We start from the raw sequence: 23722 nt of genomic DNA, 5'->3' as shown, positions 1-23722 counted from the left end.
TTTTACGTTACAAAGCTGTAGCATAAAACTCAAAACTAAACTGTTATAAAGTACACTAACACCCATAAACTACCTATTAACCCCTAAACTGAGGCCCTCCCGCATCACTAACACTAAAATAAAATTATTAACCCCTAATCTGCCGCTCTGGACATTGCTGCCACTATAATAAACATATTAACCCCTAAACCACCACTCTCCTGCATCGCAAACACTAGTTATATATTATTAACCCCTAATCTGCTGCCCAAAATCGCCGCCACCTAACTACACTTATTAACCCCTAATCTGCTGCCCCCAATGTCGTCGCCACTATACTAAAGTTATTAATCCCTTAACCTAACCCTAAGTCTAACCCTAGCCCTAACACCCACTAACATTAACATAATTAAAATAATTCCAAATAAAAATTACAATTAATACCTAAATTATTCCTATTTAAAACTAAATAAATACTTACCTGTAAAATAAAACCTAAGCTAGCTACAATATAACTAATAGTTATATTGTATCTAGCTTATGTTATATTTTTAATTCACAGGTAAGTTTGTATTTATTTTAACTAGGTTATTAAATAGTTATTAACTATTTACTACCTACCTAGTTAAAATAAATACAAATTTACCTGTAAAATAAAACCTAACCTGTCTTACAGTAAAACCCAACATTACACTAAAATTAAATAAATTACAATAATCAAATACAATTAACTAAATCAAAAAAATAAACACTAAATTACACAAAATAAAAAAAAATTCAAATATTTAAACTAATTACACCTACTTTTATTAGCCCTATCAAAATAAACCCCCCCCCAAATAAAAAAAACCCCTAGTCTACACTAAACTGCCAATAGCCCCAAAGAAATCAGCTCTTTTACCTGTAAAAAAAAATACAAACACCCCCCAACAGTAAAACCCACCACCCACACAACCAACCCCCCAAATAAATTCCTATCTAAATAAACCTAAGCTCCCGATTGCCCTGAAAAGGGCATTTGGATGGGCATTGCCCTTAAAAGGGCATTTAGCTCTTTTACATTGCCCAAACCCTAAGCTAAAAATAAAACCCACCCAATAAACCCTTAATAAAACCTAACACTAACCCCCGAAGATCCACTTACAGTTTTTGAAGACCGGACATCCATCCTCATCCAGCCGGGAGAAGTCTTCATCCAGGCGGCAAGAAGTCCTCAACGAAGCTGGTAGAAGTCTTCATCCAAGCAGCAAGAAGTCATCCTCCAGGCGGCAGAAGTCTTCATCCAGACGGCATCTTCTATCTTCATCCTTCCGACACGGAGCGGCTCCATCTTCAAGACATCCGGCGCGAAGCATCCTCTTTATACGGTCCCAGCCGTACACTGAAGGATCCCTTTAAGGGACGTCATCCAAGATGGCGTCCCTTGAATTCCGATTGGCTGATAGAATTCTATCAGCCAATCGGAATTAAAGGGTAAAAAATCCTATTGGCTGATGCAATCAGCCAATAGACTTGAGTTTGCATTCTATTGGCTGATTGGAACAGCCAATAGGATTTTTTACCCTTTAATTCTATCAGCCAATCGGAATTCAAGGGACACCATCTTGGATGACATCCCTTAAAGTGAACCTTCAGTGTTAGTGATGTGGGAGGCCAGAGGTTTAGGGGTTAATAACTTTAGTATTGTGGCATTGGGGGCGTCAGATTAGGGGTTAATAAATTTATGTAGGTGGCGGCGACATTGGGGAGGCAGATTTGGGGGTTAATAAGTGTAATGTAGGTGGCGGTGATGTTAGGGGCAGCAGATTAAGGGTTAATATCTGTAATGTAGGTGGCGGCGATGTTAGGGGCAGCAGATTAGGGGTTAATATCTGTAATGTAGGTGGCGGCGATGTTAGAGGCAGCAGATTAGGGGTTAATAAGTGTAATGTAGGTGGCGGCAATGTTAGGGGCAGCTGATTAGGGGTTAATATCTGTAATGTAGGTGGCGGCGATGTTAGGGGCAGCAGATTAGGGGTTAATAACATTATGTAGGTGGCGGCGATGTTAGGGGCAGCTGATTAGGGGTTAATATCTGTAATGTAGGTGGCGGCGATGTTAGGGGCAGCAGATTAGGGGTTAATAAAATTATGTAGGTGGCGGCGATGTTAGGGGCAGCAGATTAGGGGTTAATAACTGTAATGTGGGTGGCGGTGATGTTAGGGGCAGCAGATTAGGGGTTAATAACATTATGTAGGTGGCGGTGATGTTAGGGGCGGCAGATTAGGGGTTAATAACTGTAATGTAGGAGGCGGCGATGTTAGGGGCAGCAGATTAGGGGTTAATAACATTATGTAGGTGGCGGTGATGTAAGGGGCAGCAGATTAGGGGTTAATAACATTATGTAGGTGGCGGTGATGTAAGGGGCAGCAGATTAGGGGTGTTTAAACTCAAGGTTTATGTTAGGGTTTTAGGTTTAAACATAAATTTTATTTCCCCATAGACTTTAATGGGGCTGCGTTACGGAGCTTTACTCTCTGTTATTGCAGGTGTTAGTCTTTTTTTTTAGCCGGCTCTCCCCATTTATGTCTATGGGGAAATCGTGCACGAGCACGTCAAAGCAGCTCAAAGCAGCGCTGGTATTTGTGTGCAGTATGGAGCTCAACGCAGCCATATCGCCCGCAAACGCCTGGTTTTTGCAAACCTGTAATAGCAGTGCTATTAAAGGTAAGCGGTGACAATAACTTGCAAGTTAGTAGCGAGCCGCTCATAAACGCAAAACTCGTAATCTGGCCAACTGTCTTTTTCTTTAATTGTATAAAAAAAAAAAACTGTGTGGTTGATATACATACTGCATAATGCATACAGCTCTCACCAGGGACTCATAAAAATGACAAAGAAAATGTGCTGCAATCTGCACTTTCCCATATTTCTAAATAATTAGAAGCACTGGAAATGTTCCAGTAAAACTATATGTGTAATATTCAGTTGTTATAAAAATTGGATGCTGAGAAATATACATTTATCATTTGTGTTAGAGTGTTGCAGTGGAAAGTCTATTAGGGGTACTAAGGAATCTAGCTAACAATTATTTATAGACACCTAGATTACAAATTTGTGCGTTCGTCTTTTATTACTGAACATATGGTATTTAAAGCGTTAAAACAGCACCGCAGCCATTACAAGTCTTGTCGGTATAGGTGTACCTCAAGCCTTTTAGCCGTCAGTACCGCACTCCTAAAAATGACGTTTTTTCATGGGATTCCCATAGCGCCGGTATTGCGAGTTTTGCGGTGAGGCTAAAAAGCGAGCGTTACAGCCTAAAATGACAAGATCCGTAATGCCATCTAAAGTCAGTAGTTATGAGTTTTATGCTACAAAGCTGTAACATAAAACTCATAACTAAAGTGTTAAAAGGTACACTAACACCCATAAACTATCTATTAACCCCTAAACTGAGGCCCTCCTGCATTGCAAACAATATTTTTAATTTTTAACCCCTAATCTGTCACTCCCGACATTGCCGCCACTAAAATTTTTTATTTACCCCTATTCCACTGCTCCCCGACATTGTCACCACTATAATAAACGTATTAACCCCTAAACCACCGCATCGCAAACACTATTTAAATATTATCAACCTCTAACCTGCCGTCCGCCCACATCGCCCCCCACTATACTAAAGTTATTAACCCCTAAACCGAAAGCCCCCACAACGAAATATATTAATTAAACTATTAACCCCTAAACCAAAAGCCCCCCACATCGCAATAAACTAATTTAACCTAGTAACCCCTAAATCTAACGCCCCCCTAACTTTATATTAAAATTACAATTTCCCTAGCTTAAATTAAATCTTACCTGTCAAATTAAAAAAACTAAGTTTAAACTAACAATCAAACTAATATAATTATTAAACTAAAATTAAACTATCTACCAATTAAATTAAACTAAACTACACATTAAAAAAATCCTAACACTAAAATTACAAACTATCTAATTACAAAAAAATACTAAGTTACAAAAAATAACAAACAAAATTATCCAAAATAAAAAAGAATTACACCTAATCTAAAAAAGCCCACCCAAAATAAAAAAAACAACCCTAGCCTACAATAAACTACCAATGGCCCTTAAAAGGGCATTTGTGGGGCATTGTCCCAAAGATATCAGCTCTTTTACCTGTAAAAAAAACACAAAGACCACCCCAAAAGTAAAACCCACCACCCAACCAACCCCCCAAAATAAAAAACCTAATTCTAAAAACACCTAAGGTACCTATTGCCCTGAAAAGGGCATTTATATGGGCATTGCCTTTAAAAGGGCATTTAGCTCTTTTACTGCCCAGACCCTAAACTAAAAAATAAAACCCACCCAATAAACCCTTAAAAAAGCCTAACACTAACCCCCTGACGATCCACTTACAGTTATTGAAGTCCCGCTTGAACAATCTTCATCCTGGAGTTGAAGTCCTAATCCAGGCGTCGAGAAGTCTTCATTCAGACGGCCTCTTCAATCTTCATCCCGGCAGCGAAGTCCTGATCCAAGCATTGAAAAGTCTTCATCCAGGCGGCCTCTTCAATCTTCATCCCGGGGGCGAAGTCCTGATCCAAGCGGCTAGAAGTCTTCATCCAGGCAGCCTCTTCAATCTTCATCCAGGCGACATCTTCTATCTTGATCCCGGAGGCGCAGAGCGGGTCCATCCTGAAGACATCCCGCGCAGAGCATCCTCTTCATATGGCCGCCGCCGTACACTGAATTTTCAATACAAGGGACACGATTCAAGATGGCGTCTCTTGCATTCCTATTGGCTGAATAATTTGAATCAGCCAATAGGAATTAGGGCTGCTAAAATCCTATTGGCTATTCAAATCAGCCAATAGGATTTAAGCAGCTCTCATTTTTTTGGCTAATTTGAATGAACTGTTTATCTTAGGGCAATGCCCCCCAAAAGGCTCTTGGTAGTTTGGGGGTGGGGGTTTGTATAGTGTTAGGGGGTGTTTGTAAGGCAGGTTAGGTTTTATTTCACAGGTAAGTTTGTATTTATTTAAACTAGGTAGTTAGTAAATAGTTCATAACTATTTACTAACTAGTCTACCTAGTTAAAATAAATACACAATTACCTGTGAAATAAAAATAAAACCTAAGCTAGCTACAATGTAACTATTAGTTATATTGTAGCTAGCTTATGTTTTATTTTACACTTTAGTAAGTATTTAGCTTTAAATAGCTATTATTTAGTTAATAATTGTAAATTTTATTTAGATCTAATTTCATTATGTTAAAGTTAGGGGGTGTTAGGGTTAGGTTTAGGGTTAGGATTAGGGTTACGTTAGGGTTAGGGCTAGGTTTAGGGGTTAATATAGTTTAATTTAGGTTGTTGCGATGTGGGGGGGGGCGGTTTAGGGGTTAATAGGTTTATTTAGTGGTAGTGATGTGGGAGGCCAGAGGTTTAGGGGTTAATACATTTATTTAGTTGCGGTGATGTTATGGAGTGCCGTAATAGGGATTAATAACTTTAATATAGTTGCGGCGATGTTGGGGTGCGGCGGAATAGGGGTTAATAACTTTAGTATAGTGGCAGCGATATTGGGAGTGGCAGATTAGGGGTTAATCATTTTATTTAGGTGGCGTCGATATCGGGAGTGGCATAATAGGGGTTAATAACTGTAGGCAGGCGTTGGCGATGTCAGGGGCAGCAGATTAGGGGTGTTTAGACTCAGGGTTTATGTTAGGGTGTTAGGTTTAAACTGTATTTTCTTTTTCCCCATATACATCAATGGGGCTGCATTACGGAACTTTTGTTTCCGCAATCGCAGGTGTTAGACTTTTTTTTTTTGCCGGCTCTCCATATTGATGTCTATGGGGAAAGCATGCGAGAGCATGTCAAAACACTGCTTGTTTTTGGTGCGGTATGGAACTTAAAATCTCCATATTGCACGAGCAAGCCGGGTTTTTCAAAACTTGTAATGGCAGTGCTAATACGGAATTAAATAACGCCACTTTTGTTGCGTTCTTTACTTTCCCTATTGTGCTCAAAACTCGTAATCTAGGTGAGAGTTAGGGGAACTACTATTTTTATAGAGTAGGAGTGATGTGGATAATTATGGTTGGTTTGCAAGAGCTGTTTATATAAGAGTATAATGCAGTGTGTTGTGTGGGAGTCTGCGTGAACACAGCTGTATTACAGAAAATGTATATTTGTTAAAAAACAGGTTTTGAGGGTACTATACACTGGAAACTGAGTTACAAGAGGTGTGTGAGTGTTGTATACTGAAGGTTGTAGTTATATTACATGTGTTGTTTACTCTTGATGTTCTGGATGCTATATGATAAAAAAAATTCTATGTACTGAATGGTAAGAGATGTATATGTATTATGTGCTATATAATGTATTACAGAGATTGCACACAGATGCTGTTTTATGTATGCTATATGTTGTGTGTGTGTGCTGTACACCGTGTATTGGCTATGCGCAGGCAGGAGGCGTGATTGCATGCAGGCGCAAAATTGTGCTCGCTTGCAATCTTAAATTCCGGCAAGGGATTGCTGCCCGTCAGAGGCAAGCTGGGGCAAATATGTAAGCCCATGCCCGCCCCAGCTTGATAAATCGAGCCCTTATAGTCAGTTTTAGAAGAGCATTGGGAGTTTTTAGATTCAAGGCCATTCTAATCTATCAAAAAAACCCTCTTTTCATCCCATTAGATACTGTTAGCTAGAAACCCTTTCCTACTATAGGGTGGATAACAATCTATTATTTGATACTCATTGGCATGTTAACAGCTGCAGATGAGCCCTTTTTAATGTTGACAAGATCACAGACATTTTTATTGTTAATCAGAAGCACTTTTTTTACATCATAGGTTTTGTGGAAAAAAATGGTCCTATACTTTAAGAGACATTATAGTGGAAAACAACATGCTATAATTTGTTATAGAATGTGACTTAACAACTAGTGACTCCGCAGCTCTATGTTTCTAACCACAAAAGGATTAAACACTTAGGGCTAGATTACGAGTGGATCGATAACAGTTACACACAATTAATAAGAGGTTTATTGTGGGTGTTTGCACTCATTGCGTTTTTCACTCGTATTACAAGTTAAAGGTGAATGTGATCACTTGAGCACAATTGAAGCTAACACGTGCCGGGTCAGCGCAACCTCTGCTTTCTGGTTAACTGTTTGACAAAAAGAGACACAAAATACATTACAAAGTAAAAAAAAAAAAAAGCACAAAAAAGGGCTCAAAGATAAGAGGTATCAGGTAATGTCTAAATATGGATATGTATGTGTGTATATATATATATATATATATATATATATATATATATATATATATATATATTTATTTTTATGTTTTTTAATGTGTTTACATATGTATTTAAAGACATATAAACAAGGTAATGAAAAATAACCCCAAGGGACTCCTATTAGCATGAAATTCTAAAGTGCTTGGTGCAATAATAGTCACGTTAGGTGTCTAAGGGAGATGGCGTTACTGTCAAAGTGGAGCCCGGGGATGTAGTCGTGGTATCCATTACCCCTCTGCCTTCTTACCGGTATCTTCACTCGACACGGGCAGTCTCTCTGCCTCTCCAATTGCCAGTAGACTCTTCAGTTGTGGCTTGCTTTCCTGTGGACCTCTGATGTGCTATTGCTCCTCCTACCCACATGTAATGGCTCCCAGCTAGTCGAAATCCAGACACCTGCTCTGGACCTCACTAAGTGCAAAGTACTAAGGCGAACCGACTGGTATAAGCCAGTAATCAAAGCAAAACGAAGGGATTCACCAAAGTATAATAAAATCCAGAATTTATTGAGACAATGTTAAAACATAAATGTCTAAGAGGGTACTGCAACCCACAAAAGAACACACTAGCATACAAGTGGCGTAGCACTAGACGGCTTACGCGTTTCGGCTTACACAGCCGTAGTCATAGCCTACAGTGCCTTGTATCCCACATGTTAAAACCAAACTTGTTTTTAGGCTGGTGGGAGTTCTTCCACATCTTTAGCGATAGTATTCCCTACAGGCATCATATATCGCTGTATATGCTGTATATAGATGACCTGTTGTTCATTTGGACAGGTCCTGAGGAGTAGATTGATGTGTTTCTGAAATATCTGATTAACAATTAAATTGGCCTAGGGTTCACCTTTGAATATAACTCCAAGCAAATAAATTATCTTGATCTCACCTTGGAAGGAAAAGATAATGGGTTTATCAAATCTACAGTGTACCGTAAGCCTATTTCAGGTAATTCGGTCTTACATGGCATTAGTTGCCATCCAAGACACGTACCTCTGGCTATTGCCAAAGGAGACTTCACCAGGCTCAAAAGAAACTGCTCTGATCCAGGGGACTTCGAAAGAGTCTCTGGTGATTTAGAACAGAGACTTAGGGTTAGGAAATATCCCCACAAAGCTATACAGAAAGCGAAATGGGCAGTATCTACTAAATCTAGAGAAAGCCTATTAGAGCCTAAATATCATAGCAAGAATGAATTTGAGGGTGTCCCATTTGTCACGGGGCATAGTGCACAGTACACTCACGTTTGCAAGATAGTACGTAGACACTTTTCAATACTGAAGGCAGATGACAAGCTAATAGACACCGTCAAAAAAGGGTTACTCCTATAAAAAGAGTCCAACATTGCTATCAATTCTATCCCCTACACTTCTCCCCATTAAAAAGCATTTGAATAGCTCTTGGCTAAAACATCTAGGAATGTTCAAATGTGGACACCAAAGATGCAAACCGTGTGATTATGCCAAGGTAACAAAAACCTTTACGAGCAAAACTACGAACAAGGTTTATAACATTGGTGCCTCCATGAACTGAACCTCGAAATATGTGGTGTACCTAATTTAATGTACCCAGTGTGGGATCCAGTACGTGGGACTCACTTCCAGGGATGTGAATACTAGGATTAGGGAGCACTTCTCTTCCTTTAAGACCACCAGATCAACCACCCCAATAGTCCAACATTTTGGTATCTTTCACAAAGGCAGTCTCAGCACCTTCACCTGGTGTGCAATAGAAAAAAGATACAAATACCCAAAAGATGCAGGGATCTTGATCCTCTTCTGGCCAAAAGGGAGGCGTACTGGATTTTCACACTGGGGACCAGAGTACCTATCAGTCTTAACTCAAGATATGATGTTATGAACCATGTGGAGTAAATATTAGGCAGACTCTCTTATGAGGTATTGGTACCCCTGCATATATAGAAATATTAATATAAATACATCATCCTCTTTTCTGGTTTACATATGATTCTTCCTATGCATTACAGCCCATGGGACTATCGCCTTAGGGCAGTTTATAATAAGGGAGGACATCTTAGTTTATTTTTGTTAAGTTAAGGAAGAGTATGGTGTCATATAGTAGCAACCTAATCATTTATTTACTTATTATTGCTTATTCTGCATACGTTAGAGAAAACTTTCTCCCATAGACAGCCAGTACTTTATTGTGTCCTGCAATGTACTTTATCTTGCAATGCATAGTATGTTTGTCATCTAATATTGTATGCTTGAACAACTGTAATTAAGGTTTGTTTTTTAACTATTACATCTATAGGCTAAGACATTTTGCCTTCAATTTAAGAGATCTCTAGCTGCACTCGCCCTGGGCTTTTTTCAGCTAATGACCGCCATGAGTTTAGTCGATTTTTTTAGATCTTACAACATTACATGTGATGTCAGTCATTAGGACCTAATATTAGATATGTCTACTAACGATATAACTATACAAGTATTTCCATTCCAATAGAATATAACGTACACATGTAACCCTTATCTGTCCCTTAGAGAGATGAATGGATTATTTGCACCTAAATGTAAGATTACTTTATATAAATATATTCAAGGCCCATATACAGAGATGGCAGAAGCTCTGTTTATTCCAAGAAAATTGTTTCTGACAAGAGGTCATAATTTAAGGTTGGAGGAAAGGAGATTTAATCTCCTGCAACGGAAACGTTTTTTCACTGTAAGAGCAATAAAATTGTGGAACTCATTACCAAAGGAGGTAGTGAATGCCAATACCATAGATACATTTAAAAATAGTCTGGATAAATTTCTGTATATAAACAAAATTAATGGATATGATTGCTAGTATTAAATGGGTCACATTTTAATGAGGTTATTTAATCTTAACTGGAGCTTTTTGAAAGTATTTTAGATTTGTATAGGTTGAACTTGATGGACTTCAGTATTTTTTCAACCTTATCTCCTATGTTACTATGTTACTATGTATGTTACATTATGTACATGCTCATTTATATTCATCATGTAAAGTGCATTATGCTATGGATCACTTGATCCAGTATGTTGGCACTAGATGGCCAGATATAGAGAACTAGGACTCACCACAAACTGTCCTAAGAGGAGCTGGCAAGACTATAATACTGTATTATCCATTATACAGTCCTGCAGGCCCTGCACTATCACGCGTGTTAAATGTTAAATGTGTGTTAAATGTCAGGCCACTAGGACCCAGTATCAGATCTGCCCACAATCAGTGTGAGTTAGACAAGCGCTTTAGACCTATCCTTTCCTGCGATCATTAGCCCATAGTCACAGTTGCAGATTATCCGCATCCCAAGATAGCAATTCGGTCTGCTTAACTGCACATTTGCTTTTGTATATTTGTATATGTTGTTTACACACTGCATATAATGTGTCCGATATATTCTGTATTTTCGTTGCTTAGTATGTGACATCAGCTGTGTATATTTTAAATCAGATGAGTACATTGCGATTGGACATGATACCAGTGGGCGTTGCCAATTTTATCCAATCAGGAACCTGCAAGGTCTTTTTAACATGTGGGATACAAGGCACTGTAGGCCATGACTACGACTGTGTAAGCCGAAACACGTAAGTGCTACGCCACTTGTATTCTAGTGTGTTCTTTTACGGGTTGCAGTACCCTCTTAGACATTTATGTTTTAACATTGTCTCAATAAATTCTGTATTTTATTATACTTTGTCAAATCCCTTCGTTTTGCTTTGATTACTGGTTTAAAAACATATATACACATAAAAACATAAATACACACACACATATATACTGTGTATATGTATATATATATATATTTGGAGCCCTTTGCAGTTATGTAGATGAAAATATGTAGAAACATATTTATGCAATATTCATATTTAATAAAGTGTTTAACTATGTATTCACTGTAAATATTTCCCATTCCTATGTTCTTCACATAGGGGAATATGTTCTATGTATTTATAAATAGATATTCCTATATATATATTTAAGGATAAATAGAACATTCTGTAGTGTAAAGAACATTGGAATGTGAAATATTCATATTTTGATGTCAGGTTAGCGCATTTGAGAGTATGCAATCAGGTTTGCGTGCAAGTAGGGTGTTAGGTTCCCCTCCACACACTTTTTTTGCTCCATTGACTTCTATGGGGGGAATAGTTATCGCGTGATTAATATTCTATGTTCTGCTTTTTACGCTTGTCTGGTTAGCATGAGAGTGAAAACAGTTTGCTTTCAATTTGTAATACAAGCGCAACCCGCTGCGGGCAAAACGCTTACTTGTAGCAGAGCTAACGCTCGAGCGGCAGCGTTAAATAACGCTTCACTTGTAATTTGGCCTTTACTGTACCGCTTGGGAGCCACAGAGAACTGCTTGTTTCGAGAAGAAACGGCTTGTGACCCAATCAGCTGTGGTAGTCGCACAACTGGGTCATGAGCCAGTCCTTGGTTGATAACAATACAAATTCTCAAAAATTAACAACACATTGGCAAGGTCAATATTTACTTATTGAATTCCACAGTTAAAAGGGCTTGATAAACCCAGGAGAATGATTTTCAAATCATTAAACTGTATGTTTACATCAGTGCAGGATGTACTTACTTTTCAAGGAGATTTATCAAAATTGGATGAATGGGCTGGTAAATGGAAAGGTTCTACATTATGGAAGTAAAAATATGCATGCTACCTATTATTTAAGTGGGACAAAACTAAGCAAAACAGAGAAGGAAAAGGATTTAGGTTTTACTCTTTGCCCAATGTGCTTAGAGGGATATGGCTGTACCTCACTGACGAGGACCAAAGGTGGCCGAAACAATTGCCTGTGGTTGCCATTTACCTTGTTTAGAGGATAATTGCCTGGTATTTTGATGATAGACTGAGCTTGTTAGGCAGGATCAGACTGATTTACTTCAGGAAAGTCTTCCTCTGTGAAAAACACAATTGGGCTAAAAGAAGCTACTCCCAGGTGGTAACCAGGCAAAAGAACAAGCCACTGAGCTGTTGTTCATTTCTAGCAGTTTGCTTCTCTTTCTGTATGTATTTGTATTATGACCCTGTGGGAACTAGACGTGGACTCCTTACCCAACGTGCTAAGAGGGGTATGGCTGCACCTCACTGACGATGCCCAAAGGAGGCTGAAACAATCACCTGGGGTTGCCATTTCCCTTGTTTAGAGGAGAAAGGCATGTTATTTTAGGACAGGACTGACCTTTTTAGGCTGAATCAGACTAATGTACTTCAGGAAAGTTATCCTCTTTGAAAAGCACAATTGGGCTAAAAGAAGCTACTCCCAGGTGGTAACCGGGCCATAGAACAAGCTACTGAGCTATTCTTCGTTCCTGGCAGTTTGCTTCACTTTCTGTATGTCTTGGTAAATCAGGTAGGATCTGTATAGGCGAGACTCGTTGGACTTCTGTCTTCTTTTAACCTCATTTACTATGTTTCTATCTATGTTCAAATTTCTTTTAGAATTGAGCATTAGTTTTGCCCATGGGCCAAATATTGACACTAGCTATCTCCATATTGAATGACCTTAGTAAGCAAGTCACTCAACATACAGAAACACTACATTCGCAATCAATTAAAGTTAAAGACATTATACAAATGTATCAATTAACATAAAGGCCCTTCAATCTGTGATGTAATCAATAAACCCACAAAACCATGCCATTTTTGTTTTTAGCTAAGCTGCACGTTTGATTTATTTGATAAGGACATTGCAAGATTAAAGGAACAGTAAACACTATGTAATTACAAGACATTTCTGTTGTGTTAATATAGGAAATTATAACAGCCAAGTCTTAATATTCTTAAAACAAATTAACATCCTTGTCAGCCGCTCTGGAATCAATCCGGGATGTAACCCAACTGCTGGCGTGAATTGAAAGCACACGCTAGCACACTGAGAAATATCCAGGACGTGACCCACTCAGGAAGCAGATTAGAAGATAACAAAAATGAATATTGTTCCAGAATGCAGGAAAGCCACAAAGGTTAAAATGTCCCTTTAAGTAGTACAAAGAACAAAAAGGAAATGCTCTTACTTGAAGCTTCTGAAAAAGGTCCTCTTTAGCAGGCTTGTAAAACAAAGGAAAAGTTCTCTTTTGCAGCTTGTAAAAGTATAATGTCCCTTTAAGCAGGTTTATAACAAACAGAAAGGCAAAGTTCTCTTTTGCAGCTTGTAAAAGTAAATGTCCCTTTTAAGCAGGTGTATAACAAACAGAATGGCAAAGTTCTCTTTTGCAGCTTGTAAAAGTATAATGTCCCTTTAAGCAGGTTTATAACAAACAGAAAGGCAAAGTTCTCTTTTGCAGCTTGTAAAAGTAAATGTCCCTTTTAAGCAGGTGTATAACAAACAGAAAGGCAAAGTTCTCTTTTGCAGCTTGTAAAAGTAAATGTCCCTTTTAAGCAGGTGTATAACAAACAGAATAGGTTTAAAGGTAAAGGCCAAAGCAAGGTCAGGCAGGCAGAAGTCGGCATCAAAATATCAGCAAAAGGTATAGGCAAAAGACAGGGTCAGGCAAGCAGAAGTCGGCATCCAAGTATCAGCAAAAGGGTAATAGCTACAGGCAAGGTCAGGCAGGCAGAAGTCAATGTCCAAATATCAGCAAGTAGGGATTAGGCAAAAGGCTTGGTCAGGCAGGCAGAAGTCGGTACACAGAAGAACAAAACTGATATGGTACTCACAATCCAGGGAAACAAACAAACGGGCCCAGATTCAGATCTCCCGCCGAGATTTAAAGGGCAGGAGCGTAACCGTCATCAGAGGGGTGAGAGAGAAAGCGTCATGTTGCTAAGCAACATGACGTCAGAGACACAGAGGAGTTCCGGGAGCCGCGGCGACACGGCGATGAACGGAAGCGCTCATGACAGCACCCCCTCCTCAAGGACCCCTCCGGGGGACAGGACCAGGTCTATCAGGATGAGTCTTGTGGAAGGTCTTGACCAATATAGGAGCATTTACTTGATGAGCAGGTTCCCAAGAACGTTCCGTGACTGGATAACCCTTCCAATGAATGAGATAATACAATTTCTTGCCCCGCAATTTGGAATCTAGAATATGGCTGATCTCAAACTCAGGATGTCCATGCACCAATAACGGTGGAGGTTTAGAAAAAGGCTTAGAATACCTGTTAATCATCACAGGTTTTAAAAGAGAAACATGGAATACCGGATGGACTTTGAGAGACTTGGGTAAAGCTACCCGATAAGCAGTGGAACATACTTGACCCAGTATTCGGAAAGGACCCACATATCGTGGTCCCAATTTGTTAGAAGGTTGTTTCAGGCGAAGAAATCGAGAGGAAATCCCAAACTTTATCACCAGGGCGATATTTGGAGCCTTTTTCCGTCGAAGATCCGAAAAGAACTTGTAACGTCTAGAAGTTACAGAAAGAATACGATGTATCTTCTGCCAATGTCGAGTTAATCTTCGGGCTGTAAGATCAGAAGCAGGATTCACTGTGGAGGAAGTATGCAAAGGGAATGTCCTAGGCTGATATCCGTAAGCTGCATGAAAAGGAGAAGTCTGAAGGGAGGAATTGTACCGGGCATTATGGGCCAATTCAGCCAAAGGAAGGTAAGAAGTCCAGTTAGAATGATAATGATCCACATAATGTCTAAGATATGTTTCAAGACACTGGTTTACTCTTTCAGTCTGACCATTCGATTGTGGGTGGTGAGAAGTAGAGAGAGATATAGTAGTACCAAAATGTTTACAAAGTGACCTCCAAAATCGAGAACGAATTGTACCCCTCTATCTGAAACAATATCTAGAGGAAATCCATGGATTCTTACAATATGTAGAATAAAAAGTTCAGAGAGTCTTTTGGCAGATGGTAATCCTGGCAAGGGTACAAAATGAGCCGTCTTAGTGAACCTGTCGACCACCACCCAGATAGTATTGTTCCCAGTGGACAAGGGAAGATCGGTAATAAAGTCCATGGATACATGAGTCCAAGGCTGGTGAGGTATAGGCAATGGTTGGAGTAATCCTGAAGGAAGTTGGCGTGGAGTTTTGTTCATGGCACATTGTGTGCATACTGAGACGTAATCCTTCACATCTTGAGAGAGTGTAGGCCACCAGACATGTTGTTTGAGGTTTCGAGTGGTAATACTGATGCCAGGATGTCCAGAAAGGGGACTATCATGAGCCCAAAATAAAATCTTGGAACGAAGGCGTTCAGGAACAAAGAGTAAACCATTGGGATGTTTACAGGACAAAGGAAGATGCTCTTGAGCGGACTGTAATTCTTGTAACCAAGAAGTTGTTAACTGGGCAATGACTTCATGAGGTTGGAGAATGGTACCAGACTCAGGAACTGGGGTATCTTGAAATTGTCTGGAAAGTGCGTCTGCTTTAATATTTTTTGAACCAGGTATGTAAGACAAATTATAGTGAAACCGAGAGAAGAATAAGGACCAGCGTGCTTGCCTGGAATTTAGTCGTTTGGCTGTTTGGAGATACAGAAGGTTCTTATGATCAGTAAGTATAGTAAATGGCAAAGAAGTACCTTCCAGCCAATGTCTCCATTCATCCAATGCCATCTTGATGGCAAGCAACTCTTTATTCCCTACGTCATAGTTAAATTCGGAAGGAGTGAATTTTTTAGAGAAAAAAGCAACAGGATGAATCCTTCCAGTCTCTGGTATTCGTTGAGACAGAACCGCTCCAGCAGCAACAGAGGAAGCATCCACCTCCAGAATAAATTGAAACTCAGGATTTGGATGACGAAGGATAGGAGCTGAGGAAAAAGCTTCTTTGAGAGATTCAAAAGCTTCTATAGCCTCAGACGGCCATACTTTACAGTTTTGTCCTTTTCTTGTGAGAGAAGTAAGAGGAGAAGTAATAGTAGCAAAATTCTTGATGAACTTTCTGTAATAATTGGCGAAGCCTAGGAAACGTTGTAAAGCCTTCAAAGAATCAGGTCTAGGCCAATCCAAAATGGCAGAAAGTTTAGTAGGGTCCATTTCGAATCCAGATGCCGATATTACATAACCCAGAAAGGGTATGGATTTTTGATGGAAAGAACATTTCTCCAGTTTAGCAAACAGATGGAATTCTCTTAGACGTTGAAGTACTTTCTTGACGTGGTGCACATGATCTTGGTGGTTCTGAGAAAAAATTAAGATGTCGTCCAGGTATATGATAACAAAAATATTCAAAAAATCACGAAAGATCTCATTTACAAAATGCTGGAAAACCGCCGGAGCATTGCATAGCCCGAAGGGCATGACCAAATATTCATAATGCCCAAATCGAGTGTTAAAGGCAGTCTTCCACTCATCTCCTTTGCGTATACGGATCAAGTTGTATGCACCACGTAGGTCGAGTTTGGTGAAAATGGTGGCTCCCTGAAGATAAGTAAAAAGTTCAGGAATAAGGGGCAGAGGATAACTGTTCTTGATGGTAATCTGATTCAATCAACGATAATCAATACAGGGTCTTAATCCGCCATCCTTTTTTCCCACAAAAAAGAAACCAGCCCCTACAGGGGAAGAGGAGGGTCGAATAAATCCTCTAGCCAGATTGTCTTTTATATATTCTTCCAGAGCCATGTTTTCTGGTTTAGAAAGTGGATATGTCTTGCCTCGAGGATAGGCAGCCCCAGGAAGGAGGTCAATGGGACAATCAAAAGGGCGATGAGGAGGAAGACGTTCCGCTTCTTTTTTGGAGAAGACATCCACAAAGTCATGGTAATGCATAGGTAAGGATTCCGGAGTTTCAACTGTGAGACCAATAGTGAGTGGTAACTTAGTAATCTTTTGAAGACATTTAGTCTGGCATGTAGATCCCCAGGAAGTGAGTTCACCGAAAGTCCAAGAAAAAATGGGATTGTGAATCTGGAGCCAGGGTAATCCCAAGATAATGGGAAATTGCGGAGTGGGAATGACATCGAAACAAATTGTCTCAGAATGAAGTATTCCTACAGTGAGGATTAAGGGTTGAGTAGAAAACTGAATGTATCCAGAACCCAAAGGATCTCCACTGACCGTAGAGACTGAAATGGAATACTCCTTCTTTAGTAAGGGTATAGAATGAGTAGAAACAAATGTAGAGTCAATGAACACACCTCCAGCACCAGAATCAATTAGAGCTTGGGTATAGATCTTCTTATGTCCAATTAGAAGAGTTACTGGAACAAAGAGTTTCTTGTATAGGGAATGACCACTATTTTGGCTTAACTCAGTTCCCTGGACTAGAGTTAAGCCCTGGCTTTTACTGGCCTAGTAGGACAATCCCTTAATAAATGTCCTTTAAGGCCACAGTACAGACATAAGCCAAGAGTCCGTCTTCTTAAGCGTTCAGTCTCAGTTAATTTTATACTTCCTACTTCCATGGGTTCAGCCTGATCAGTAGTAGGAGAGGCTGGAGTGACTGGATTAGAAAAACGAGGAGCTAAACGAAAAGGAGTTCGAGTGGAAGTCCTCTGTGTTCTATCCTTTTCTTGTTGGCGTTCACGGAACCTGGCGTCGAGACTGATACAGAGATTTATTAAGGCTTCTAAGGACTCTGGAAGTTCACGATACACCAATTCATCCTTGAGACGCTCAGAAAGTCCTTTACGGAAAGCGGCTCTGAGTGCTCCCTGATTCCAAGTGGTTTCAGAGGCAAGGGTGCGGAACTCAATTGCATATTGAGAGACTGGTTGATTTCCTTGACGTAAATCCAGGAGAGTCGCTTCAGCAGCGGATGACCTTCCAGGTTTATCGAATACGTTTGAGAATGTAGATAGAAATGTATCAACATCCAACAGTATAGGATCATTCTTTTCTAGCAAAGGTGACACCCAAGCCAAGGCTTTTCCTTTCATTAAGGAAATAAGAAACGTGATTCTAGAAGAGGCAGTAGCAAAGAGAGTAGGGCTATTTCGGAAATGAAGACGGCATTGATTCAAAAAGCCTCTACATTCTTCAGGATTCCCATCATATTTATCCGGAAGAGGAATCCTGGGACTTAGTTGTACCTGAGACTGATTGTTAGGAATCGGAGGAGGTAATGCCTCAATCGGATTTGGATTGGGATTAGGATTGGGAGGTGCGGTAGCAACCAAATTTTGTAATAAAGCAGTAATTTGATCAAGTTTAGTGTCCAGAGACTGCAAGTGAGTGGCATGAGAACCCAAGAGCTGTCCCTGGTGAGCCACGGCCATAGATAATTCAGTGGGGTCCATTTTTATGGCCCGTTTGTAATGTCAGCCGCTCTGGAATCAATCCGGGATGTAACCCAACTGCTGGCGTGAATTGAAAGCACACGCTAGCACACTGAGAAATATCCAGGACGTGACCCACTCAGGAAGCAGATTAGAAGATAACAAAAAATGAATATTGTTCCAGAATGCAGGAAAGCCACAAAGGTTAAAATGTCCCTTTAAGTAGTACAAAGAACAAAAAGGAAATGCTCTTACTTGAAGCTTCTGAAAAAGGTCCTCTTTAGCAGGCTTGTAAAACAAAGGAAAAGTTCTCTTTTGCAGCTTGTAAAAGTATAATGTCCCTTTAAGCAGGTTTATAACAAACAGAAAGGCAAAGTTCTCTTTTGCAGCTTGTAAAAGTAAATGTCCCTTTTAAGCAGGTGTATAACAAACAGAATGGCAAAGTTCTCTTTTGCAGCTTGTAAAAGTATAATGTCCCTTTAAGCAGGTTTATAACAAACAGAAAGGCAAAGTTCTCTTTTGCAGCTTGTAAAAGTAAATGTCCCTTTTAAGCAGGTGTATAACAAACAGAAAGGCAAAGTTCTCTTTTGCAGCTTGTAAAAGTAAATGTCCCTTTTAAGCAGATGTATAACAAACAGAATAGGTTTAAAGGTAAAGGCCAAAGCAAGGTCAGGCAGGCAGAAGTCGGCATCAAAATATCAGCAAAAGGTATAGGCAAAAGACAGGGTCAGGCAAGCAGAAGTCGGCATCCAAGTATCAGCAAAAGGGTAATAGCTACAGGCAAGGTCAGGCAGGCAGAAGTCAATGTCCAAATATCAGCAAGTAGGGATTAGGCAAAAGGCTTGGTCAGGCAGGCAGAAGTCGGTACACAGAAGAACAAAACTGATATGGTACTCACAATCCAGGGAAACAAACAAACGGGCCCAGATTCAGATCTCCCGCCGAGATTTAAAGGGCAGGAGCGTAACCGTCATCAGAGGGGTGAGAGAGAAAGCGTCATGTTGCTAAGCAACATGACGTCAGAGACACAGAGGAGTTCCGGGAGCCGCGGCGATACGGCGATGAACGGAAGCGCTCATGACAATCCTTTTTACTGCGATTGTTTTTCAATAGCCAAACTTTACCCACCATTTGCCCTATTTGGAGTAGCCAATCAGGGATTTAGCGTACAGCCAACAAGACTTGCCACTGTCATAAAGTTAGTATAAAATGCATTGTTTAGTAAAATATTGGATAGCTATTAATGAGTTACCGATCATGGAGGCACATATTGTAGAGTGAGATCTCCACTTCCTCTTGTTAACTCTCCTCCCCCCCCCGGCACACCAGCTAGGAATATGTTTGTTTTTCTTTGTTTTCTTTCTGCCTTTCTACCACCTATGTCTTGGCGGAGAAGGCTTGTTGATTCGTTTTTTTTTTTTCTTATACTTCACCGTTTGTGCTTTTAGTTCTCGTTTTTTTTTTTTTTTTTAGGAAACAAGCTTTAACAATCAATATTGATATGTTGGATTACATTTTGTGTACGTGAGTGCGGGGCAGCAGGTTAATGGCAGCATCTTGAAGAATATGCAGACACCAAAAGACGTTATATTAATTGAGACTGCATTACTGTCAAAATGTTTAAGCTTCTGGAGTCCCTTACAAAGGCGAATTGGTGTTGGTTAGACACGAAGTACAATTGGATCGCTCACTATCTATTCTGTAGAGAATCTGGTTAAGGGCTAGCTACGATATGATATAATCAGTAATGTACAGTTTATGCAGTACCCAACTTACTTACTGTGTGACTATGAGGTCATTCTGTTTAATGCAATTACATCTGTAACTGTGGTATACTGTGGAAGTATTGTCTTGGGGCTCAAAGTCCATAGTTACAGGTTAAATGCTAATATAGGAAAATGTTCCAAGGCTATATAAATTATGCAAGCAACCATTAGTCTGTACCCTCTCTAGCCTAAAATATCTTTTAGATTATGTGGGTTGTCAAATGTTCAGCTTGTATTGAAAACAGTTTTCTTTTACAAGATATGACAGGTCCACAGATTTCATCCTTACTTATGGGATATCGCCTCCTGGTAAGCAGGAGGAGGCAAAGAGCTCCACAGCAGAGCTGCATAAATAGCTCCTCCCTTCCCTCCCAATCCAGTCATTCTCTTTGCCTGTGTTAGTGATAGGAAGAGGTAAAGTGAGGTGTTTAGTTTAGATTCTTCAATCAAGAGTTTTTTTATTTTCAAATGGTGCCAAAGTGTACTATTTTCCTTTAGAGCAGCTTCTGCAGTTATAGCCTCATGGCTATGGGAACTGGTGGGGTTTTAGCCTTGCTGCGCCTCCCATTATTGGGCTGCTCTGATGTGCTGGTCTTAGAGAAATTTAACTAAGACCCCTCTATCTTCACAGGACCTCAGGAGGAAGAGTGGACCTCTTGACAATGTGAGTTTTCATGCTGTTCCTCAGCATGGAGGTAGGTGCAGTTTTGTTTTAATTCTGGGGCTCTGCAGCATATCCCAGATTTAACTGTACTTTGTTTTTGCTATCAGGGGCTACGTGTAATAAGGACTTCCCTGCTACAATATGTTAATCCTCATCTAGGTACAGGAGTATGAGGTTTAACATACGTTTATTCCCCTAACATTTCTGAGAACAGAGACCGTGAAGTGTGGGGGTATGATGGTGCTAGACACTGTATAATATGTGGAACAGTTCTGGGATGACAATATGGGCTTATAAGGCTGACGCTGGGAGTACACTGCCGGAGGTCATGTTTTTTAACTTTATTAAGGCTCCGGTAAATGGCGGTTCACAGTGGCTTGTTTGCAGAGTTTCTGTTTACGCCCACAATGGGCGGGGCTTGATGCTCGCGATCTTCCGCGCAGTTTTCTTCTCCGTTCGTTTCAGTCTGACAGCGTCCTTCACGGCCTCTAAGTTCACTTGTTGTGAGTTTAACAAGTGACCTTAGGAGCCCCGTACGAGGGGTGATCGGGTCGAGCACGGGGAGGCAGGTAGGAGCCGCAGCAGAGCTGCGGCGAGGTGTCTGTTGATTTTTATTTTTTGGAACAGTTAGTCTAACAACACAGGGAGTGTGGATGAGATAATTAAGAGCTTCTCTCTGTTTTTTGCCTATAAATGGGTTAGTGCAGAGGTAGTATTAAAAGCACAGTACTATAGTTTTTATTAGTATTACTGTTTCTGTGACTCAACCAAGTTTGCTGGTGTTTTTTCTGTTATCACAGTTGTTTAACATGGATGACATTGAGCAAAGTGCATGTCCCATGTGTTTAGATGCCATTGTGGAACCCCCTGTTACATTTTGTCCCCCATGTATTGAGAGGGCTTTACAGTGTAAAGAACAAATTTTCTTTAATAAAGGTATATCTGAAGAATGTCCTCAGACTGATCAAATTCAGGGAATGCCACATCTTTCTCCCCAAGCGTCACAACCTTTAACGCCCGCACAGGTGACGCCATGTTCTTCAATGGCGTCTGCTTCATTTACTCTGCAGGATATGGCTGCAGTTATGTCATCCACTCTTACAGAAGTTTTATCTAAGTTGCCAGTGTTATAAGGCAAACACAGCAGGAAAGAGGCCCACGTGGTCCCTGCAACTTCTGATGCTTTAATGGCTATCTCCGATATACCTTCCCAGGGCTCTGAATTTGGAGGTAGGGAGGCCCTGTCTGAGGGGGAACTGTCTGACTCAGGAAGTGCGTTACCCCAGACAGACTCGGCCGTCATGTCCTTCAGATTTAAACTTGAACACCTCCGCCTTTTGCTACGGGAGGTTTTGGTGACTCTGGACGACTGTGACTCTGTATTGTGGTCCCTCCAGAGAAATTGAGCAAGATGGACAAATATTTAGAGGTCCCTTCTTATTCTGATGTGTTTCCGGTTCCTAAGAGAATTTTGGAAATTATTACAAGGGAATGGGAGGGACCGGGTATCCGTTCTCCCCTTCCCCTATTTTTAGGAAAATGTACCCTATAGCTGACACCATTCGGGATTCTTGGCAGACGGTCCCTAAGGTGGAGGGAGCTATCTCTACCCTGGCTAAGCGTACAACTATCCCTATTGAGGACAATTGTGCTTTCAAAGACCCTATGGATAAAAAGTTGGAGGGTCTTCTAAAAAAGCTTTATATTCATCAAGGTTTTCTATTACAACTGACGGACTGCATTGTAACAGTCACAACTGCGGCTGCCTTTTGGTTTGACGCTCTAGAGGAGTCCCTTAAGACTGAGACTCCTTTAGAAGACATAATGGATAGAATTAAGGCTCTTAAGCTGGCTAATTCTTTTATTACGGATGCCGCCTTACAGATCGCAAAATTGGCGGCTAAGAATTCAGGATTTTCCATTTTAGCGTGCAGAGCCTTATGGTTAAAATCTTGGTCGGTGGATGTGCCCTCTAAATCAAAGCTCTTAGAGATTCCTTTCAAGGGTAAGACCCTGTTTGGGCCTGACTTGAAGGAGATCATGTCGGACAATACGGGAGGTAAGGGTCACCTCCTTCCTCAGGATAAAACAGCTAAACAAAGGGGACGACAGAATAATTTTCGTTCCTTTCGAAACTTCAAGGGAATCCCCTCTTCCTCTTCTGTTAAACAGGAAGGGAATTTCTCTCAAGCCAAACCCACCTGGAAACCTAACCAGGGTTGGAACAAGGGTAAGCAACCCAAAAAACCTGCCGCTGCTACCAAGACAGCATGAAGGGGCGCCCCCGATCCAGGACCGGATCTAGTAGGAGGCAGACTTTCTCTCTTTGTCCAGGCTAGGATAAGAGACTTCAGGATCCCTGGACACTAGAAATCGTGTCTCAAGGGTATCAGTTGTAGTTCAAAAATTCCTTCCCAAGGGGAAGGTTTCTTCTTTCACTTCTTTCACGATTGTCTGTAGACCTGATAAAAAGAGAGGCGTTCTTACGTTGTGTAGAAGACCTCTCCACCATGGGAGTAATTTGTACCGTTCCAATACAGGAACAGGGGCAGGGGTTTTACTCAAATCTTTTTGTGGTTCCCAAAAAAGAGGGAACGTTCTGACCCATTTTAGATCTCAATAGTCTAAACAAGTTTCTCAGAGTTCCATCCTTCAAGATGGAGACTATTCGGACAATTCTTCTATTGATCCAGGAGGGTCAATATATGACTACCGTGGACTTAAAGGATGCATATCTGCATATTCCTATCCACAAAGATCATCACCAGTTCCTAAGGTTTGCCTTCCTGGACAAACATTTTCAGTTTGTGGCTCTTATTTTTGGGCTGGCCATGGCACCCAGGATCTTCTCATAGGGCCTCTACGGGTGGTTCTCAGACCACGGGGTATTG

The sequence above is a fragment of the Bombina bombina genome, chromosome 3 (assembly GCF_027579735.1).
Source record: "Bombina bombina isolate aBomBom1 chromosome 3, aBomBom1.pri, whole genome shotgun sequence".
NCBI lineage: Eukaryota > Metazoa > Chordata > Amphibia > Anura > Bombinatoridae > Bombina > Bombina bombina.
Note: the sequence above shows the minus strand (reverse complement) of the source record.